Source organism: Schistocerca serialis, chromosome 1 (genome assembly GCF_023864345.2).
Source record: "Schistocerca serialis cubense isolate TAMUIC-IGC-003099 chromosome 1, iqSchSeri2.2, whole genome shotgun sequence".
NCBI lineage: Eukaryota > Metazoa > Arthropoda > Insecta > Orthoptera > Acrididae > Schistocerca > Schistocerca serialis.
In genome coordinates, this window is record NC_064638.1 from 1,103,793,456 (window position 1) to 1,103,817,986 (window position 24,531).

The following is a 24,531-nucleotide window of genomic DNA, read 5'->3' on the forward strand; positions in this document are numbered from 1 at the left end:
CCTCCGTTCCCTACCAACAGCCAACCACATAATCACTGTATCACTGCTGGAAACACATAACCACAATCAAAAGGTGTTCCTTTTAAAGCATGTGGCAGGTCTGTCCCATTTGAAGATATGCCATGTACTATGCCCAAAGGTTATGGTGCCCTTGTAGGCATATTATCTGAGCAATCTGCTATATTGAACATGGCTGCACGTTACGAGATAACATACTTTGAATGTAGGATAATAATCAGTGCAAGATGCATAGGTCGTAACATTTCGGTGATCTCACAAGAATTCTGGTTTCTGAGATCAACAATATCTAAGTTGAACCTTCTAAATCTCACAGACAATGTTTCTACAAACAGGACTCTCACAAGATTTCGACGAAAGGACGTCCCATCCTTCCACAGAGCCATACAGAACGATCGATGGTCTACTGACATCTACATCTGTATTACCAAGCCACCTTACTGTGTGTGGCGGAGGGTTCTTTGTGTACCACTGTCACTTCCCCTTCTTGCTGGTACAGCTGCAAATGGTACACAAGGTGAACGATTCTTGGTAAATCTTCATGTGAGCTCAGATCTCTCTAGTTTTACCTTCATAGTCTTTGGGTGAGATATACGTTTGGGAAAGTAATATTTTGGTTGAGTCTTCTACGAATGAACACTCTCAGAACTTTTAACAGTAAACCACACGGTGATGCAGAACACCTCCCCTGTATCGTCTGCTACTGTAGTTGGCTGAGCATCTCCGTGACACTTCCACGTTCACTAAATGAACCTGTAACTAAACGCGTTGCTCTTCTTTGGATCTCCCTCTATCAGTCCTATCTGATATCGATATCAGATTGACGAGCAATATTCAAGTAGACCTACTGACCGAACATGGATTTCGTAAACTATTTCCTTTGTTGGTGGTCTACATTTCTGTATGATTCTTCCAATGAATCTCAAAATGGTATCTACCTTCCCTGCGATTAATTTTCTGTGGTTGTTCTACCTTAAATCGCACTGTATTCATACCCCTAGATATGTTATGGAAGTAACAGATTCTAGTGATTGTTCTAAAATCGTGTAATAACGCAATAGTGGATTTTTCTGCCTATTTATGAGTAATGCGTTACATTTATTTATGGTGAGGGTCAATTGCTTCTCCTCGCACCAGGCGTCGATCCTCTGCTGATCTTCCTGTATTTCGCTACAAATCCCTAGCGTTGTGACTTTTCTGAATACAACGGCATCACCTGCGAAAAGCCTCGTGAAACTTCCAGCCTTAGCCACTAGGTCAGTTTTCATAGACAGTCAAAAGTAATGGTCCAAGTACACCCTTTTTGGGTATAACAAACGTTTCTTTTACGTCTCAAGATTTCTCTCCGTTGAGAATGACAAGTTGCGTTCTGTTTGCTAGAAATGCATCAGACTCGCACATCTGGTCCGGTATTCCGCTCGTTCGTATTCTGTACATTATTCGGCGGTGCAGAATTGTATCGAACACCTCCCGGAAGTCAAGAAACATGGCATGAGTCTCGGTGTCGCTATTTTCTGTTTTGTGTGTCTCTTGGAGGAACAGATTGGGCTGTATTTCACACGATCGTTATAGGAGATCTCCGGTCTTCAGAAATGTCATAACACGCGAGCGTAAAACATGTTCCGAAATTCTGCAACAGATAGACGTTAGAGATATAGGCCTACAGGTCTGTTCGACCGCTCTTTTTTTTTCAAATCGTTAGAAATGCTTCGCTCCTCCAGCGATCTATTGTACACACTGCTACTAAAAAAATGAGGAGCAAGTTGTCTTAAATACCCTATGTAGAATGGTGTGAGTATGAGTCAAATAGCCGCCGATTTGAATGCCCCTTGTGGTCGCAAACAGGCTCCGTTGTCGCGATACGGACACTAAAGAGAGGTGCCGATTATTTGTACGTTATTACAGACCATCTGCATCCTTCTTCGGCATTAAATGATGATGATGATGATGATGATTGGTTTGGGGGCGCTCAACTGCGCGGTTATCAGTGCCCATATAAATTCCCAACCTTTACTCAGTCCAATCTCGCCACTTTCAGGAATGATGATGAAATGATGAGGACAACACAAATACCCATTCATCTCGAGACAGGTGAAAATCCCTGTGAATCGAACCCGCCAGACCACGAGCTGCCTACTTCTGGATTAGAGTACCCTGACGGAGACACCATCGTTCACCATGATGATGCCTTTCTTGAGCACAGGTGGCCTGATGAACACATTAGTAAATACTGACCATGGCTTTGACCCTCAGATCACCTGATCGTAAGCCAGTACAGATTTTTTGAGATGCTGTTGAAACCCCTATACGTTCGATGAACTGAGCACCAATTACATAGTAAAATTTGTGAGTAGCACTGCAAGATATGAGTATCAATATCTTTCCAGAACGACTCCAACACCTCACACAGTCCATGCCTGCCGATTTGAAGCCTCATGGAAAAGTGACCACATTTAAAATCACGTCCAATTCTTTCCCGTGACTTTTGGCCACTCAGTGCAAATACTGTTGTTACTTGATATCATTTCAAACTTAAGAGGGACTTTTGATTATTTACGCTGCAGTAAACTGGCTAACAAATTACTGCACTATGAGATTAGGGGAAACCATACAGTCTGATGTATATCAGACTTTTCCGACATATAAGGATCCTTATCCACTCTCGAAATTTAGTAGGGTCCTGATGTCATCAGGACGGCGTAAGGATGGCAACAAGTCGCCTTGATGAAATGTCGCACCATCTGCATGATGCAACCTGGCTGAGTGTCCAAGAACAGTACCCAGAATTTGTTTAACTCTTGTTTATATGGAAGGAAGGAAACTGTTTCACATTGTTACACAACAAGAAATAAAGTGCAGATTGTCTAGAGGGTGTGTAACTTGAGGTTTCCCTTATGGTTTAATGTGTGTGGACCACTTTCTTCTCTAACATGCATCAGTGGCTTAACACTTAGTGTACCAAACATCTCAAATGTATTTTTATTGACCGGTGGTATAAGTGCAATTATTAGACATTCATTTCAGGAGCTCAATATGAAAGAAAATATGTATTACAGAGCTAGTTCAAAGCTGATAGGCCGACTCGCAATAACATTAAAGCTTTACATATCTAGTTTCTCAAACATAATTCTCTCACAAGTGGCACCTCAATCGTTTACGACGCACGTAAGATTAGTGAAATGGAGTATATCCGATTTCTAGAAATTTAGAAACATGGTGAACCGAATTCCAGGTACATATTCATGATCGTCTGTACAAGCTGAAAGCACTTACTTTAACTAACAGACTACCCTCCAGTGTCAAAATCGGTTATGTATATAACCGGTTTTCATTGTATGCTTTCATTTCTATGTTTCGTATTACTATATATTGGGCACAGTTCAGGCACGAAGAGTATTTTCAAGGCTGAAGCGCACCATATGTAAAGTCACGAAATTCATATAGACCGGTATTTAATGAGCTGGTGATATTTACACTGTTAACATAATACTTTTTCTCTCTGCTCTTCTTTTTGATAGCTTACACTTGTTTAAAATGAACAGTATGCGACACTAAAAGTTGCCCTCTTTCGCCTACATACACATATTTTTTTGTGGTTAATGGAAATACTTCAGAATTAAGACCGCATACGTGAGTGATTTTGTAGCTGTATGTTCATGGCATCTTTTCGAGAATGTGTGAAAGAAGGTGTGACAATGTGAAACAATTTCAGCTTCGTTCCATATAAATAATACAAAGAGGCACTTCCACCTGGAGATTATTAATAGAGTTAGAGTCCTGGAAATTCTAACTGTGAAGTTAGGAATGTCCTGTGAAATGAATGTGAAGTGACTTCATGCAAATTACAGTACGTATCCATACTGATTTATAGTACTATGTTATTTAATTCTGTATGGTCTATTGCTAAAGATACAATATTACACTCGTGCCAGTCAGGTTAAGTCCGAGTCTCTATGGAGAAACAGCAGTGAGGTACCGGAAGAGAAAGACGCCTTTCCTGCCATACTAGACGCTAGCGGCGACTGAAACAAATATATGACGGAAGCAGAAATCATAATAAAAATTTTGTAACTAGAAAGATTCTTCCTTAACATTGTGTTTTTATGACTCCCGTTTCTAAATAGGTAACCAAAATTACAGCCCCGTGACGAGTAGCAGAGGAAGCGCTAGAAATAACCACGAGACAAAATACGAAAGAAAAAACAATGACTACGGTAATTCACATACCAACACCGTTCTTCTCAGTAAAAGGAACAGTGTAACCTCAGTAAGTCACCACTGACATCTGTGTTAGTTGGTATGAGCAGTGAGATGCGTTGATGAGAAACTGAAACAGAGATAGCTGCTGGAGGGAGAGGGCGTGCTTCTCACCATGGAGAGCGCAATAACTGGGTACGTAACTCACAAGTCTGGATTGTCATTATACCCTGTGCTAGCCGGCGACATCACGGCCGAGCGCAGGGTAAGCAAGACATGCGATACTAGCGCATTCTATCGCGACCAGATCGCTGGTACATGACGCATGAGACATACGATCTCCTGTGTAGCGCAGACAGCGAGTATTTCACGTAACACCCTGTCAAGGGCGTAACCTGAATAACACGATTCGGGGAAAATCGACGGTGCTAAAGTTAACTTCCACTGGTCAGAACGTGTTTATGACAGTGGTCGTTGCTTGCTATTGCCGTTTCAACCAGCTGATATTTCGGCCACAGATGCCTCACAAGGCCAGAAGTCAAATGGAAAGCAACCGTGCCATCCAGAACAATTGCCTCACTACGTCTTTTTATTTTATTTCAGTCTTTTTTTTATAAAAAGGCAGAATTCCTCTCCTTTGCCAATCTTTTAATCTCAGAGTAGCTGTGATCAGCCTATATCCTCAATTATTTTCTGGATTTGTTGTAATCTCTGTCTTCCTCTACATCTTTGCCCTCTACAGCTGTTTCTAGTACAATGGAAGTAATACCCCGACGTCTTAACAGATGTTCTATCATCCTGTCCCTTCGTCTTATCTGTGTCCCACGTATTCTTTTCCTCACCAATTCCGCGGAGAACTTCCTCATTCTCTGCTGTATCTGCTCCCCTCATTTTCAACATTCTTTTGTGCCACCACATAGCAAATGCTTCAATTCTCTTCTGTTACGGCTTTCCTACAGTCCAATTTTCACTACCATACAATGTACAAACGTACATTCTCAAAAATTTCTTCCTCACTTTAAGGTCTATGTTTGTCACTGGTAGACTTCTCTTAACCAAGAACGCCGTTTTGCTAGTGCTAGCCAGCTTTTTACGTCCTCCTTGTTCCGTCTGTCGTGGGTTATTTCGTTGGGTAGGTAGAAGAGTTCTTTATGTTCGTCTGCCGAGGGATCACCAATTCTAATGTTAGGTTCCTCGCTGTTCTCTTTTCTCGTAATTCTCATTACTGACGACTTTCTTCGATTTACTCCCATCCCGTATTCTGTACTCAGTAGACTGCTCATTCTGTTCAGCAGATCCTGTAATTATTCTTCACTTTCACTGAGAATAGCAAAACCACAGCGAATCTTATCCTTGATTTCCTTCAATCTTGAGTTCCAATCCCATTCTTGAACCATTATTTTATTTCCGCCATTGCCTTTTCGATTTATAGATTGAACAATAGTGCGAAATACTACATCATTGTTTTACACACCTTTTAATCAGAGCGCTTCGTTCGTCTACTTTGATAAAGGTCGGATTGTAGCCTATCGCGATTGCGGTTTATCGTATCGTGACATTGCTGCTCGCGTTGGTCGACATCCAATGACTGTTAGCAGAATATGGAATCGGTGGGTTCAGGAGGGTAATACGGAACGCCGTCCTGGATCCCAACGGCATCGTATCACTAGCAGTCGGGATGACAGGCATCTTATCCGCATAGCTGTAACGGATCGTGCAGCCACGTCTCGATCCCTGAGTCAACAGATGGGCACGTTTGCAAGACAACAACCATCTGCACGAACAGTTCGACGACGTTTGCAGCAGCGTGGACTATCAGCTCGGAGAATATGGCTGCGGTTACCCCTGACGCTGCATCACAGACAGGAGCACATGCGATGGTGTACTCAACGACGAACCTGGGTGCACGAATGGCAAAACGTCATTTTTTCGGATGAATCCAGGTTCTGTTTACAGCATCATGATGGTCGCATCCGTGTTTGGCGACATCGGGGTGAACGCACATTGGAAGCGAGTCTCCGTCATCGCCATACTGGCGTATCACCCTGCGTGATGGTATGGGGTGCCATTGGTTACACGTCTGGGTCACCTCTTGTTCGCATTTACGGCACTTTGAACAGTGGACGTTACATTTCAGATGTGTTACGACCCGTGGCTCTACCCTTCATTCCATCCCTGCGAAACCCTACATTTCAGCAGGATAAGGACGACCGCATGTTGCAGGCCCTGTACGGGCCTTTCTGAATACAGAAAATGTTCGACTGCTGCCCTGGCCAGCTCATTCTCCAGCTCTCTCACCAATTGAAAACGTCTGGTCAATGGTGGACGAGCATCTGGCTCGTCACAATACGCCAGTCACTAGTCTTGATGAACTGTGGTATCGCGTTGAAGTTTCATGGGCAGCTGTACCTGTACACGCCATCCAAGCTCTGATGACTCAATGCCAAGGCGTATCAAGGCCGTAATTACTGCCGGAGGTGGTTGTTCTGGGTACTGATTTCTCAGGATCTACGCACCCAAATTGCGTGAAAATGTAATCACATGTCCGTTCTAGTATAATATATTTGTCCAATGAATACCCGTTTATCATCTGCATTTCTTCTTGGTGTAGCAATTTTAATGGCCAGTAGTGTATTACAGGGCTACCAAAAGCTGGATGTTGCTTCTGCGATACTGCAGAAAGACTTGGCAGAAATGTAGTCACTCAACACGATTGCTGGTCACGAGAATGTACGATCACAAGATGATCGGACTCCGAATGGCGACTGAGCACTACCGAGAGGGAAGCCCATCGTGTTCGGCATATGGCTCTGGAGTATCGTACTACATCTGCAGCAAAGCAGCTGGCACCACAGTGACACAACGAAATGTTACAAATCGGCTACTTCAAAGACAGCTCAGAGCGAGACGATCAGTAGGGAGCATTCCAGTTACCCCAAACCTCTTCCATTTACGAATTCAGTTGTGCCAAGTGGGAGCTCATTGTTGGGCAAGGTGGAGGTCTGCTGCGTTTTCTGATGGAAGCTGGTGCTGCCTCGGTGGCAGTGATGGTCATGCGTTGGTTAGAAGGACGCCAGTTGAGAGCCTGCAACCAGTCTGTCTGCGGGCTAGACACACTGGACCTACACCTGGAGTTACACTGTGCAGTCTGATTTCGTGCGACAGCAGGAGCTATCTCGTGGTTATCCCATGCACCCTTACTGCAAATCTGAAGGTCAGTCTGGTGATTCGACCTGTTGTGCTGTCATTCGTGAACAGTATTCCAGGAAGTGTTTTCCAACAGGATAAGCTCGCCACACACAAAGCTTTTGTAAACCAACATGCTCTACGGAGTGTCTTCTTGTCTTGGACTGCTCGATCACCAGATCTGTCTCCAATCGAGCACATATGAGACATCATATGCCGACAATTCCAGCGACACCCACAAACAGTGTTAACCGTCGCTATATTGACCAATCATGTTCAACAGAAATGGAACCCCATACCACATTCTGATATTCGTCACCTGTACAACACCATCCGTGCACGTTTGCAAGCTTGCACTCAACATTCTGGCGGTTACACCCAATTATTTTACATTTGCAGTGGCTTATCTCGAGCATACATTAATCTGTGATGTTGATTGTTGATTATTGAAAGGTGTTACCCACACGAATGTAATCCCGAAACATCATTACTCTGTATTAATCATTTTTTGGTGCTGCGATTTTCTCCCGTCGCTGTATAGTAAGGAAAAAGAGGAGAAGGAAACAGAGGTAGGCAGCCACTGCATGCAGTCATCAAGATTTCCTCACAATCGATTTTTTTCCGTCACTGTATAATAAGGAAAAGAGGGGCAGGAAAGAGAGAAGGTCAGCAGTCACTGCATGTAGCCATCACGATTTCCTCACAATCTGGTACTGTGTTGTGCTTCGAACAGGCTAATGTTTTAAATATGATGCAAAATAGCTGGTGACTGGGTGTTGTGTGATGTCCTTAGGTCAGTTAGGTTTAAGTAGTTCTAAGTGCTAGGGGACTGATGACCATAGGTGTTAAGTCCCATAGTGCTCAGAGCCATTTGAGCCAAAATAGCTCCTCACAATCAGGAACTGTGCTGCGCTTCGAATAGGCAGCAAAACAGTGCTTCCTGTCGACATTGTGCCTGTACTTTCCTTGTAAGCAGTGTGCCAGACTCCAGATAATGTTTATACAAATTCACCGCATGGGACCGATTTTTGGAGCTATCGTGCTTGTCTTAAATGACGTCAAAAACAGACTGGAACTTGAATAGCGTTGCATGTGCCACAATGTGTCATTTCAAGATTTTGGCGATAATTGCGAAACATGAGAAATGTTGGGCACAGTATATCAGAAAACTGTTAGCAAGTTATCATTCTAAAAGACGACCAATACATGGCCACTGTTTCACCGATGAAATCTGTTGATCTGGGAAGGTAATAGCCTACGGAGGGTAAGAGAAGTACAGTACACGATCAAAAATATCCGCACAGCAAGTAGTGGACATCAGTGTGGGGTGTATCCACCCTCGCCTTGGTGGTCGCCTGGACTCTTTTGGAGGTGTTGAATGTCCGTGGTGCAATAGTAGCCCGTTCTTCCTCAAGAGCCGAAACCAGAGAAGATAGTGATTTCGGAGACTGGTGTCAACGTTCTGACTCATTCCACAGGTGTTCGACTGGGTTCAGGTTGGGACTATGGGCAGGCTAGTCCATTTTAAGAATTCTGTTATCCATAAACCACAATCCTTCTATATGACAGGGTGCTGTGTCATGCTGATTCAAACAGTCATCCCTCCTAACCTTACACAGTACACAACGCTGTGAAATGTGTTCACATGCTTCCGCATTTATCGTTTTCTTAAGCACGATAAGGGGACCATACTCTAATCACGAAAAACATGCCTGTACCCTAACACCTCTCCCTCAGTACTTCACTGTCGGCATTACACATGATCTTAGATAACATTCTCCAGACATTCATCAATGGCAAACATTTCCATTTGACTGTGATGAGATATAGCGTGATTCGTGACTCCAGATCATCACTCGTTTCCAGTCATCCACAGTCCAGTATCTTCGCTCTTCACACTACAAGGAGAGGAGAGTAGTATTGACTACAAAACTGTTTGACCTGGAAGTAGCTGCTCTGCCACTGTGTCAAATTCTCTTTAACTCCCTAGTCACAGTCATGATAGCACTTTAGAACTCACGGGTGATTCCTTCCGCTGATTTCATACGATTTTTTTACAGTCATTCACAGCCCCTCTCCGTCAGTAAGTAAGGTCTGCGTGGCCTTGGTTTAGCTGAGGTTGTCCTTGGCGTTTCAGTTTCAAACCCACATCACTAAGAGTCGACTTGGTCAGCTTTAGAGGGTTTGAAATGTTCCTGATGGATCTGTTACTCAGCTGAAGTCCACTGACTAGTCCACGAGCTAAGTCACTGATTGCTCCCGAGAGGCCCATTCTGCTGTTATTACCTCTCTACTGACACCACTATAACTCCGGCCTCCTTTGATACTGACGGGTCCGCCTCTAGTGAGATCTAGTGGTCAATTCCGCATTATATACACTATGAGATAAAAAGTATCCGGACATCCACAAAAACATACGTTTTTCATATTAGGTGCACTGTGCTGCCACCTACTGCCAGGTACTCCGCATCAGCGACCTCAGCAGTCATTGGACATCGTGAGAGAGCAGAATGGGGCACTCCGCGGAACTCACTGACTTCGAACGTCGTCAGGTGATTGGGTGTCGCTTGCGTCATAAGTCTGTACGCGAGATGTCCACACTCCTAAACATCCCTAGGTCCACTGTGTCCGATGTGATAGTGAAGTGGAAACGTGAACGAACACGTACAGTACAAAAGCGTACAGGCCGACCTCGCCTGTTAACTGACAGAGACCGCCGACTGTTGAAGAGGGTCGTAATGCGTAATAGGCAGACATCTATCCAGACCATCACACAGGAATTCCAAACTGCATCAGGATCGACTGCAAGTACTATGCCAGTTAGGCGGGAGGTGAGAAAACTTGGATTTCATGGTCGAGCGGCTGTTCATAAGCCACACATCATGCCGGTAAATGCCAAACGACGCCAAGTTTGGCGTAAGGAGCGTAAATATCGGACGATTGAACAGTGGAAAAACGTTGTGTGGAGTGACTAATCACGGTACAAAATGTGGCGATCAAATGGCAGGGTGTGCGTATGGCGAAGGCACGTGAACGTCATCTGCCAGCGTGTGTAGTGCCAACAGTAAAATTCGGAGACAGTGGTGTTATGGTGTGGCCATGTTTTTCATGGAGGGGGCTTGCACACCTTGTTGTTTTGCGTGGCACTATCACAGCACAGGACCACATTAATTGTTTTAAGCACCTTCTTGCTTCCCACTGCTGAAGAGGGATTTGGGGATGGCGATTGCATCTTTCAACACGATCGAGCACCTGTTCATAATGCACGGCCTGTGGCGGAGTGGTTACATAAACAATAACATCCTCGTAATGGACTGACCAGCACAGTCCTGACCTGAATCCTATGGAACACCTTTGGGATGTTTGGGAACGCCGACTTCGTGCCAGGCCTCACCGACCGACATTGATACCTCTTCTCAGTGCAGCACTCCGTGAAGATTGGGCTGCCAAAGAAACTTTCCAGCACCGGATTGAACGTATGCCTGCGAGAGTGAAAGCTAAGGCTAAGGGTGGGCCAACACCATACTGAATTCCAGCATTAGCGATGGAGAGCGCCATGATCTTGTAAGTCGTTTTCAGCCAGGTGTCCGGATACTTTTGATCATGTAGTGTAGGTGTGTTCGAATACTTTTTATGAGACAGACTAGTTCTCTGTTATAAACATACGGCAGTAAGGGCCGCTATTCCGGCAGTGGAGAGAAAAGCACACTTATTGTTAAGTATTATGAAATCGATATTAAATAACAACTGAAACAAGGAATAGTTTTGAGTTCTCACAACAAATAACCTAGTTAACTATCGGTGCAGCGACATCAGTTCTGTTTACGAAGAGTTTTCCCTAGGTGAGGGTGGCAGGGGGAGCGGAGGGGGGGGGGGGAGGGGTAGCCGCCCTTACCTATAGGGTCACTTAGCAACCCACCAATGAAGAATTTTGCTCTCTGAACATATTTTTAGCATTTGTCATTCGTGGCAAAGATTTTGCCATTTTTTGGGCTCATTTGCAGAGGCTCAGCGCATGTACTTGCCATTGTTGTTGATAATTCATTTATGAGACATGGTCTTAACTCCTCTTTCAAAGCTGGTGTTTGCCCAATAAAGTGTCCTGATCTAAACCTGATGAAATACATCCAAGGAGCTATCCGGTGCATCTCCACACCCCAAACCACTGGCCCATAATTTACGGCAACTTCATGAAGTGTACGTAGACATATAGCGCCATATACTTAACAAAGAAATCCGCCAAACATCCGTTAACATTGAGAATTTTTTATTTCATTTTCGGTAATTTAATATGCTATCTTCAGGCATCATATGCACCTCTCAAAAACGATCTATATTGGTACACTGGGGCCATCTGTTTCTGGATGTCGTGAAGTCTCAAGTGCTTTCTTCGAAGACTTGACAGCAACGATTTTGTTGTCGTCGTAAATTTTGTGACTATCAATGTAAATTTTCCTCCAACATTAGTGACCAGCTAGAGATTTTCCGGGGCCTCGTACTTTCTGCAGTCTCCATATGACGAGCAGCTGTGACAGATCATATACTCCCTGTGGGATAGTTTGCATAGAGCTAGCGAGAAACCTCTTGTAACATATATTTACTTAGTACAGAATTATTATTTATTTACCGTCATACTGAAACCAAACTAATGGGTTTTAGATTTATACTTGTCCGATTTATGCAGTAACTGGCTGTTACCTGCGGCTGCACTCGCATATCGGTAGTTATATTACGGTAAGTAAGTAAGCTGTGCAGTAACGTCAGTTGTTCCGGTAAGCGTTGGTAATAAAGTGAGCCCCCCCCCCCCCCCCCCCAACCACACACACCCTCTAGCCACTCCACTGCCGCAACGCACAGCGGGGCGAAAGCAGCGCGCATTCATGCATTTCGTGCTACTGAAGTAATTATATACCAAAGTGATAAAATTCATGGAATAGCGATATGCACAGATATCGCGTGGACAAGGTATAAAAGGAAAGTACATTGGCGAAGCTGTTATTAGTACTCAGTTGATTTATGTGAACAGATTTTCAACGTGATTGTGGTCGGATGACGGGAATTGACAGACTTAGAGCGCGGAATGGTAGGTGGGGCTAGACGCATGGGACAATTCATTTCGGAAATCGTTAGGGAATTCAAAGTTCCGAGATCCACAGTGTCAAGAGTGTGCCGAGAATACCAAATTTCAGGCATTACTCTCACCATAGACAACGCAGTAGCCGACAGACTTCGCTTAACGAGTGAGGGCAGCGGCGTTTGCGTAAATTTCTCAGTGCTAACAGACAAGCAGCACTGCGTGAAACAACCGCAGAAACCAATGTGGAACGATGTACGAACATATGCATTAGGACAGTGTGGCGAAATTTGGCGTTAGTGGGCTATAGAAGCAGGGACTGCATTTGCTAAGAGAACGAGTTTACCTGCACTGCTTCTGCTGGGCTCGTGACCACATCGTTTGGACCTTAGAAGACTGGAAAACCTGGTCAGAGTAATTCCGATTTCAGGTGTTAAGAACTGATGGCAGGATTCGAGTGTGGTGTAGACCGCAGGAAGCCATGGACCCAAGTTGTCAACAAGGCACTGTGCAAGCTGGTGGTAGCTCCCTAATGGTGTGGGCTGTGTTGGAATAAACTGGATCCTCTGATCCAACAGAACCGATCTTTGGCTGTAAATGGTTATGTTCGGCTACTTTGAGAATATCTGCAGCCATTCACGGACTTCGTGTTTTCAAGCAACGATAGAATTTTTCTGGATGACGATGGGCCATGTCGCCGGGCCACAATCGTTGTCTATTGGTCTGAAGAATATTATTGAAAATTTGAGCGAGTGATCTGGCCACCTACATCGCCCGACGGGAATGCCATAGAAGATTTATGGAACACAATCGAGAGGTCAGTTCGTGCACAAAATCCTGCACTGGGTATATGCACAGCTATAAAGGCAGCATGGTTCAGTATTTCTGCATGGGACATCCAGCGACTGGTTGAGTCCATGCCACGTCGAGATGCTGCACTCTGCTGGCCAAAAGGAGGTCCGACACTATGTTAGGTGACTTTTGTCACCTCAGAGTATTTAATATGACGAGAAACGTATGCAACAAATGTAATAATTTTTTAATATAGTTTATGTTCACTAATATTAAAGGATATGTTCCATCCCCTATTTCACACTCTTAGGGGTCGACTATTTTTTTCCACTTTCTAAAGTAGCTTATGTTCTTCCTCAGCGTTCAATCTGTCTCCAAAGCAAATTTAATCGAAACTGGTTCAGCGGTATAGTGGTGAAAACGTAACACACAGACTTATTTTCACATTTAATAATATTATTACTGAAGTATGGACTAACACACGTTAGCAATTGTATAAGCATTGTATTCATTACGTTGAATCGTATTACATTGAACACATCAATCAATAAAAAGCTTTTTCACAAATACGACACATTTCAAATGTCAAAGGCCGGCCGATGTAGCCGAGCGGTTCTAGGCGCTTCAGTCTGGAACCGCGCGACCGCTACGGCCGCAGGTTCGAATCCTGCCTCGGGTATGGATGTGTGTGATGTCCTTAGGTTAGTTAGGTTTAACTAGTTCTAAGTTCTAGGGGACTAATGATCTCAGAAGTTGAGTCCCATAGTGCTCAGAGTCATTTGAACCAAATGTCAAAGAGTAAACAAGTTTTCCAAAGAGGAAATATTTCCCTTTGTTGCCTTGTATTACGATATTTTTTGTGGTCCTATTTTGATGTAATATGGCCTGTATGTTGCCCCTTAAAAATTCAACTAGTAGTTTTGGAGATTGGCATGTTGAAACAGACAAAGAGAAAAACACAGAGCCTTTACAGGTTTATTATTTCTACAGATAGTCTACCGATATGCTTCCGAGATATCTTTTATTACTTTAGTACGGTGGGAACACAAAGCAAGAAGACGCGTACCTTCGACGGCTGGAAAGCTGATGGGACAGCAGTCAATATGTAAGCCGAAAGGCGAGGCTGAGAAAGGTGGAGGTCGGCTTGGTCAGCCTTGCTGTTATGTCAATGCCAACGGTAAACAAAGGAGGCCTTCACTACTGACGACGCAGTTCCAATGTTGCTTGTAAGTCTTGTTGGAAGTCTAAAAGTGTAAAGAAAAGTCATCAGTTATTATGTTTATCTAGAATACATGGGAAAGTGCAGAAGCGCTTGTAAATGAGAGTAGTGTGGTAATGTAACACGGCATCTGAGTACACGTCTGAAAAAGTATGTTCGAGATATCTTTCTCGGCAAGGTCACTTTAGTGGTATTAGAATAATATACATGGTGTCTGTAAAATTAGCCGGCCGTTGTGGCCGAGCGGTTCTAGGCGCCTCAGTCCGGATCCGCGATGCTGCTACGGTCGCAGGTTCGAATCCTGCCGCGGACATGGATGTGTGTGATGTCCTTAGATTAGTTAGGTTTAAGAAGTTCTAAGTCTAGGGGACTGATGACCTCAGATGTTAAGTCTCATAGTGCTTAGAGCCATTTGAACCATTTTGTAAAATGAAGTTGTTTACTTATGCTGCTTCTTTCAGTGGTCACCAAATTTCACATAAATGTTGCCCGTTTCCAAAATGAATAAGCCCCAAAGAAACCACAATTTAATTCCAAGAAACAACATTTACTCTTCACTGATCAGCAATACATGTACCCAAGATCGTGTATTCATCCATTTCTAGCCGGCCGGTGTGGCCGTGCGGTTCTGGGCGCTTCAGTCTGGAACCGTGTGACCGCTACGGTCGCAGGTTCGAATCCTGCCTCGGGCATGGATGTGTGTGATGTCCTTAGGTTAGTTAGGTTTAAGTAGTTCTAAGTTCTAGGAGACTGATGACCACAGATGTTAAGTCCCATAGTGCTCAGAGCCATTTCATCCATTTATAAATTTATCATGTTTCGTTCCTGTGGCCTGGTAATGCCACGCTATCACAAAACATGGTTTTAGAGTATCTATATGAGTAGTGCCTGTTCTTTCGGACATGTCTGAAAGAAGAGACACTACTCATATAGATGTATACGTGCCGTGATAGCTTACATGATCATTCCGTGCAGAGTACTCTTCGGACGTTCGCCTGACCTCGGGCGTAACTTCACGTGATCCGACGTGCAAACAGAGGAAAATGGATTAGGGAACGCTACTTTGGTAATGTGTGGCAAAAGTGAATTTGGACTAAGGCGGGAGGCGTGTTTGGGTATTCCGTGCACCTATGTGTAAGTCCTACTATTTCTTCTTCGAGTGCCGAGCGGGAAGGTTCTCGTTTATTTCACGTGCCGCAGCGTCGCTTGTGTGAAATTTCCCTCGTTATTGTTGTTCTGTCTGCCGAGTGAGTCGTAGAGCCTCAACTCTGGCTTACTGTCTGTTTGCGTTCGTCTACTTGCAGCGGCGTCGGCCTCTCCGCTATGGCTACCATGGTGTCCACGTGTACTCCACGAAAAGGTACTGCGAGCTTTACTGTCGATAAAACAAAGCGACACGTGCAGCCCGGGTCTCTAGAAATCCACGACTGGCTTTGCGTTACAACTCATTTGAACTCTGATCAGGTCCACACCGCTGTTTTGATGCAGACGAGTACGTGTTTTACGTGAAATTTATGATTCCCTTAACGTTGAAAGATTACTGTGGCAACATGGTTCCCAAGTCCTGTTCAAGCATTGCGATTTTTGCCGCTAGTATGGTGTCACTCGCAGATTTGGAAATCGAATATATCAATGTTCGAGTGTTCAACCTCCCGCCGGAAATTGATGACATCTTTCTAAAGGACATACTGAGTCCTTATGGCAACGTGAAACACGTCCATGATGAACGCTGGTCTACTCAACACGTTGTAGTGTTATAGTGGAAATCGTTCCGGTGAAATGCTTGTCAAACGCAATATTCCATCACATTTACAAGTGTGTGGTTACCGCGTCCGTGTCATGTATACTGGTCAAGAAGGAACCGGCTTCCTTTGTAATGAAAGTGGGCACGTTCGGTCTAATTGCCCGAGGGGGATTTTTGTATTAAAGCCGTCATTAGTGCAGCGTCGCATATTGACGGTTGCTGATCTTGTTCCTTCCACTCCCGCCCTCGGACCTACTTCTGCTTCGGATCATAATGAAAAAACAGTCAATTCTGCTAATCGTGTCGCGTTACCTCCGCGACAGGTTCAGAATCCTTTTGCCCCCAGCATAGAACATGTAACGGTGACAAATAAGCGACGTCGCACTCAGGATGGTGATGTTGAGGATTTGGCTGTGCCTTCTGCGCCAACCTCCTCCGCATCGATTGTGTCCCCTGCTCCTCTCGATGCTCCGTGGTACGTTGAGTGGCGAAGAATTTATCTCCAGCATCCCTCCTGCTCGCGAAGTGGCTTCTTCTGAGCTGCCTGTGTGTGAAGAGGGGGCGGAGTCCCCCACCCCCTCTTCGTCTTTGTGACCTCCGTTACTGTCTGAGACGATGCAGTGTCCTCCTGCTACTTCGTCTTCAGCCACCGACGGTTTCCTGAATTTGCCAACTACAGCAACTCCTGAGGAGAATAAAATTAGAGGCCAAGTATCACGTGTTGCATTGGCAGTTCCACAGCATGCTTCTGCCTTATTGACTGAAACTGGAATACATGACCCTAGTTATGAGGGAGAGGAAGGTGTGACTATGCCCTCTCCCACACCTCCGTCTGCAGAGGCCGCCATGACAGGTAGCCGACAGAAACAGCGTATACAACCTGACTGTGCGGTGGCACGTAAGAAATCTAAGAAAAAAGGTTGAGATGACGGGGTTTCTGGTCACCCGATGTCTGATTCCTCTGTGGATTCCGCAATGGACCTTTATTCTCAGCTGTCTACCTAATTCTGCTTGGACTGCATCGCTGTGATCAATGACCAAAGCCTATAAGTTCCTTTTCTTTAACGTCATTCGTGTGGAATCAGAATGGCGATTGGCTTCGCTGCGTCAGTTCATTTATGATTCATGTGCGGACATAGTCTTCTTATAGAAAGTGTTATTTAGTAAGTTCTCCTTATCTGGTTTTCGTATGATCTTTAATGTAGCACCCGAATATTCTACGGGTAACGCCTTATTCTTTCGCGAAGACATTCCTACTGTTGAGGTGGAAATGTTGGATTCTGGCAGGGGCATACGTTGTCAACTTTTTAATCTTGCCTTGGTTCTTTTATATGCTCCTTCTGGCATGGGTCGCGCAGTGGATCGTTCGCGTTTTCATAAAGAGGATATTGTTTATCTATTGCATAAGAGTTCTCCGGGTATTCTGTTGGGTGGTGATTTAAACAATGTGTTGCGTCCTGCAGCTCAATCTCCAAATTTTGACATCTGTCGCGAATTACATGAATTGGTCCGCTCCTTACGCCTGCAACACCCGACATTAGTTAAATTTACTCACTTTACTGCGACTTCCAATTGCCGGCTAGATAGGTTTTACTCATCAGACTGCCTGCGCAGTTGCATTCTTAATGCTGAAGTCACCCCAGCTTCCTTTACGGATCACTGTGCTCTAACTACAACCCTCAATCTAGAACGGCAACCAGTCAAATTGTTTCACACTCCGTGGATGTTAAACGTCGCTCACCTAGCTGACCCCTCTCTCGATAATGTGATGCGAGCCGTGTGGGAGTGTACTCTACGGTCCCCTGGAAAGTACTCTTTCATCCTTGACTGGTGGACACAACTTGCAAAACCGAGGCTCAGGCAAACTCTGATACTTTTCTGTGCTGCCAAAGCGCCAGACTTTCGGAGAACTTACGAATATTACTATTCCATCCTGTGTCAACTTTATGATGCTGCGGATCACGCCCCTCTGCGAATAGCGGATGTCAGGCGAACAAAGGCAAAATTGTTGAGCTTGAAAATAATAAAAATGGAAGGGTTGAAAATGCCATCAAAGCCACGATCATTGGTGACGGAGGAACTGACTTCCTTATATCATTTGCTTCGGCATCAGACCCATCACTGACGCGCTTGTATTCATTCTCACAACAAATAATGGACGTATCGTTCCGGAGCAAGCTGATATAGTGCGTGTCTTACACCAATACTACGTAGACATCAACGAAATCGATGAGTCCAGTGCAACGCCTTAGGACTCACTAGTCAGCATCTTGGATACAAGTACACCTGAACATAATGAAACGCTCTTAGCTGCATTTCAACCAGAGGAAGTTTACAAACTTATTGTGGGATCGCCTTCTCAAAAGTCTCCGGGTCTGGATGGACTATCCAAAGAATTACACGTGCGCTTTTGGCCTATTTTGGGAGCTACTTTTATTTCTCATTTGAGTGAAGTCAAACTGAGAAAAATTGTTTTAATCACGAAACGCCCTGGACCGGTTTCCCCTGATAGCTTTCGCCCAATTACTATGTTAAACTTTGGTTATAAGACTGTGGCGTCGGCAGTTAATAGTAAGATGTCGACTCTGATGAGAATGATTGTTGCCAAACATCAAAACTGCATACTTCGTCGTACCATTCTTACTCCTGTAGTCTAGTGTCGTGACGTGGTTTCGGTTGCTGCTGTAACGTCCGTCCCTTGTGCCCTTGCTTCCCTAAACTTCAATAAGGCATTTGATCTTGTTAATCACGACGTTTTTTAGTTCCTGTGTAGACCTGAAGTCGAACGATGTATTTGACAGTGGCTTCCAGTGAACGGAAATCATGGAGGAACTGAGTGTAACACAGTAGACGTGTTCATCTCATACCAGTCGCGAGCACTTGTAAGTCATATGACGAACTGTGGTGAGTGTGTCTCCAATGAAGTAACATCACATTCTTCTTCTCTTTTATATCAAACTCAGGATCATTACAGCTATCCATTTTCAGAAGCTCTGCCTAAACAACACTATAGGCCAGATGTAAGCGTCCCTAACCAAAGTTGCATACAGTAAAGGCAATATCTAATTGCGACTGCCTCAAGCAAAACACCTTAACCAGGCTAAAAAAGTAGGACTGGTTGTTCTCTAGCTAATACTTAGCCATCAGTTCTGAAATGGATATAAGCGAGGTTTTTATTTTTTCAAAGGTCTGTTCTTAAGTTGCCCAAGTACAGTCGGGATTTTAAGGTTCTGTCAAAATAATAAAAACGAAATAACTCATAACTTTATGTTAAAGGGTTAATCAAACTTTGAAGTGCGTTCTTATGGCCATTGTCAGCCCACTTCCTGTTAAGTGGGAATGTAAACAAGCGTTAAATGGAAGAAAAAAAAGCGCCATGGAAGCAATAACAAAAACATTCCCCTGCTAGTACAAACTAATTCACAGACAGGGCCAGCTGCCCCATCAGTCCTGCTGTACGCAAAGTCAACAGAATCCCTAGTTAACTGTTGCAATGGCCTTAGACACTCCTTCTACTGATTGATCCTTGTGTACGCCTCCTCAGTTTGGGCCCATTATTACGCACACATTTCAGAAGCTGCACGCGTTGTCCCACGATAAGACAGGAGTGGCGTATTGTCAGGAGAGAATATAACATATTCCGGAATTCCTGCAGACAGTGTTCTACCGCGGAACAACTAACAGGAGAGTCATAACGTGAGACAGAAAAAAATGGCGCAGCAAACGTACTCCAAAGTTGAAGTACAAAGGACAGTGCGATTTTTGTGGGAAACTCGTCTGAATTGCACACAGATTAACCATGTAATTCTGGTGACAGATGAGCCAAATGAAACATCGCGCCCAACTGTAGTGAAATGCTGTCAGCAATTTGAGTAATGTCGCATAAACGTGCGTGATGCTGATCGCAGTGTCCAGATCTTGCACCACACGCTTTCTATCTTTTGAGCAAGCTGAAAGAACATCTGGGTAGAAAAGGGTTTTCTATCGTCGAGGAACGAAACTATTGGTAAAACTTCCCGGTTAAAAATAGTGTCATATATCTGTGTCAGTCTGGAGTGCAGCGTTCAATAAAAGTTAATTAGCCTGCCATAGTAATGTGTAACTTACTTTTTGAATTCCCTTCGTAGTTATGAATAATGGAACAGATAAGAATGAATGAAGTGTAGTACGTTTCGTCACGAGTTACTTTAGTGAGCACGAAAGCCGTCACGAAGATAGTCGTCCAATTCAGGTGGCTGACATTACGAGGAAAACGTCGTGTGTCATGCATGACTTCACTGATAAATATTTGAGACCGCACTTTGCACGAATGTCGCATCTTTTTACTTCCTCCCACACAGTTCTCGTAAAATGACCATTACGATAAAAATCGGACAAATTCGTACTCATGTGGAGTCGTTTTCGCCTCACAACTTTCATGAACGGAACAGATAAATGGGGGAATGACACTGACATCATCCACTACAAATCAGTGAATCGTGCCCCAGGTGATGAATATAGGGCAAAGTACGCACTGTCAGCTACAGTCTTGAAGTCTGTACCGAACACAATCCGGTGTCTGGAAATCTTTGACAGCTTTTTACACATCATCAGCAGTGAGATCTTCAAACTGTGACAGTATGATATTTATTGCATGAGAAACTTGCTTTACCAAAGAGCATGTACCAGGTCCAAAACACTGTTATGTCAACAATTAAGTTTCCGAAAATTTGGTCTGAAGTCCTTAACATTCTGCACTATTGCAAATTGTAAGACGCATAACTGAAAACTGGTGCTATTCTTAAATTATTTCAATTCCAAAATACGTTTCATAATTCATTTGTAGGTGTAAGTTGAATCTATTTGTTCCTATGTTGAATAGATCGAAACGACGTTGTATATGGCTTGCTTTGTTTTTGTTAAAGTAGAAGTAGGAAGCAATGAAATATTAGTAGATAAAGTTCATGCAAACGCTGTACTGAGTTAGCGTAATGAGTACCCAAGAGTGACGCTTCAATAGAAGCACATTATGCAATCAAAACTATCAGGTTATTCCTATGCAATGCACAAGTTACCGACAGATGTCACAAGAGACACACTATCCAGTGTAAAAGGAGGAGGGGGAGCGAAGGGTATTGTGTTGTAAGTAGAAAAGCAGCATCGGAGAATAGAACACATTCATTTGCAATTTTAGTGTGATTCTTAATGTTTATCTTGTGTCGTAACTGTGCACTGTATCACACTATCGATGTCCGTTCTCATCACCGCAGTTGTAATTGAACTTTTCAGATTTAGTACCAGGTATTTACACGCAGATTTTCCGCATATTTGTCAGCGGATCTCGTTTTCCTGTTTATTTCGTCTTCTTTACTTCTGTGAAAGATCGTGCATGTGTTTGTATTTTTTCCTGCGTCAGATATCGTCTCCGTTAATGTTCGTAGGTCACAAATGGACGGTCATCACCTGCGAGGGTTCCCTCCTCCTTGAAGCAGTTTTCGTACTCGTTTCAGTCCGGAACCGCGCTGCTACTACGGTAGCAGGTTCGAATCCTGCCTCGGGCATGGATGTGTGTGATGTCCTTAGGTTAGTTAGATTTAAGTAGTTCTAAGCCTATGGGACTGATGACCTCAGATGTTAAGTCCCATTGTGCTTAGAGCCCTTTTTTTTACTCGTTTCGGAGGGACCCCGCCCAACACCACAGTTTTCCTGCGAAATGACTACTATTAGGTAGTAACAGCCGCTAACAGGTTCACAGACAAGGTTTATTACCCCAATAACAAATCAAGTTAACTTCCGATCGGCAGCAACTTCATACAAACCAAATAATAGCAGGAACGGACTCTCGTTATGGTTCTGTGTCACATTAGGTTCTACATTATACATCGATTTTCTTAGTTACCAAGTCCCACGATCACGGAACTTCGCATGGAGGGAGCTCCATGGCACGCCGCATTGCTCTGTAAACGGTAACGTCCTGCCTGCTCTGACGTCACGAGCAGCCGTCCGGCGCCCGCGGGTTGTCTCCAGCGTAAATCACCACTACACCAATCCGTCCAGGACCTAATTTCTTTTTACATATAACTGTCATTACTTAGAGCTAGTCTTTCGCAGTCCAACTCTCAGAATTATATAAGTATATTTCTGTGAACTGCGACACACACGATCTCGCAATCCCAATTCAGCAGTAAGGGTACATATCACAGTTGCCATTTACCACCTTGCGCGTTTGCACTCTTACAGTAACAAATTCATCAGGGAATTTTCAAGCGCTCTAAAGTTGCCCAAGTCTGGCGTGACTGTGAAGTGAAAACGCGAAGGAACAACCACTCTTAAACCAAGACCAGGCAAACCTCACGTACTGACGGTCAAGGACGGTCAACTATGGCGGATGATTGTTGTAAAAAACCAGCGGAAGGAATCACTCGTGAGTTACGAACTGCTATCAGCAGTTCAGTTAGCATAATAGTACATAGGAATTTAAAAAGAATTGGGTACAATGGTCTAGCAGCTTCCCATAAGCTACACACTACTGCAGACACTGGAAGTGCTTTAGAGAACTTCTCCACTGGACAGTGGACGATTGGAAAAGAGTGGAGTGTTGAATCACGCTGTACCCTGTGGCAATCGTAAGGAATAGTTTGGGTTCGGCGAATGCTTGGAAAACGTTACCTGCGATCATGTGGAGTGACAACAGTGAGTTATGGAGGAGACGTGTTGCGGTAAGCGGGTGTTTTTTATGGCTAGGGTGTAGTCCCCTTATTGAGCTTAAGTAAACGATGAATACGGAGGGCTATGATCACTGTTAAAAGCACTGTGTACTGCCTGCAATAGAAGAACAGTTCGGTGAAGATGACTTTTACTATCAACGTGACAACGCATCCTGTCATAAAGCGGCATCTGTGAGGCAGTGCTTTGTGAACACTTATATTCGAGAAATGGACAGGCCTGCCGAGGGTCCCGACCTGAAACCACTTTTGGGATTACTTAGGAGTCGACTTCGCTCCAACATCACTACCCTCTGTGGCTTCGGCCATTCCCCGGCAGGTATTCAGATAATGACCCCAACAGACACGCGCCATATTTCTGTCCGCTGACAGGTGTCCGGATACTGTCAGTCGGATAGTGTATATGTTGATGTAAGGTAACACTGACTAAGTTACAGTGATAAAAATTCAGATGACAAATTTTCCTTGATACGTAACCAACAATTTCATGAATTTCAGAACTGACAATAAGTAAAGTTCTTTTGAAGTATATCGTAGTAGTTAGAAATTACAGTGTTTTGCCCATAACAGAACCTACTAAGTCACAAATCTAGCGCTACAAAAGATAATTTATACCCTTTTAACGAAGCGGTTTGAAACAGTGTAGGTCCTCGTGGACTAGGGACCGTTTATATTTCTAAATCATACATTACAACAGCTTTAGAGATTTCTCTTGCTACTTTCCTTTCAATGATGCAACTGTTGTTGTTGTGGTCTTCAGTCCTAAGACTGGTTTGATGCAGCTCTCCATGCTACTCTATCCTGTGCAAGCTTCTTCATCTCCCAGTACTTACTGCAACCTACATCCTTCTAAATCTGCTTAGTGTATTCATCTCTTGGTCTCCCTCTACGATTTTTACCCTCCACGCTACCCTCCAGTGCTAAATTTGTAATCCCTTGATGCCTCAGAACATGTCCTACCAAACGGTCCCTTCTTCTTGTCAAGTTGTGCCACAAACTCCTCTTCTCCCCAATTCTATTCAATACCTCCTCATTAGTTACGTGATCTACCCATCTAATCATCAGCGTTCTTCTGTAGCACCACATTTCGAAAGCTTCTATTCTCTTCTTGTCTAAACTTTTTATCATCCATGTTTCACTTCCATACATGGCTACACTCCATACAAATACTTTCAGAAACGACTTCCTGACACTTAAATCTATACTCGATGTTAACAAATTTCTCTTCTTCAGAAACGATTTCCTTGCCATTGCCAGTCTACATTTTATATTCTCTCTACTTCGACCATCATCAGTTATTTTGCTCCCCAAATAGTAAAACTAATTTACTACTTTAATTGTCTCATTTCCTAATCTAATTCCCTCAGCATCACCCGACTTAATTCGACTACATTCCATTATCCTTGTTTTGCTTTTGTTGATGTTCATCTTATATCCTCCTTTCAAGACACTGTCCATTCCGTTCAACTGCTCTTCCAAGTCCTTTGCTGTCTCTGACAGAATTACAATGTCATCGGCGAACCTCAAAGTTTTTATTTCTTCTCCATGGACTTTAATACCTAATCCGAATTTTACTTTGGTTTCCTTTACTGCTTGC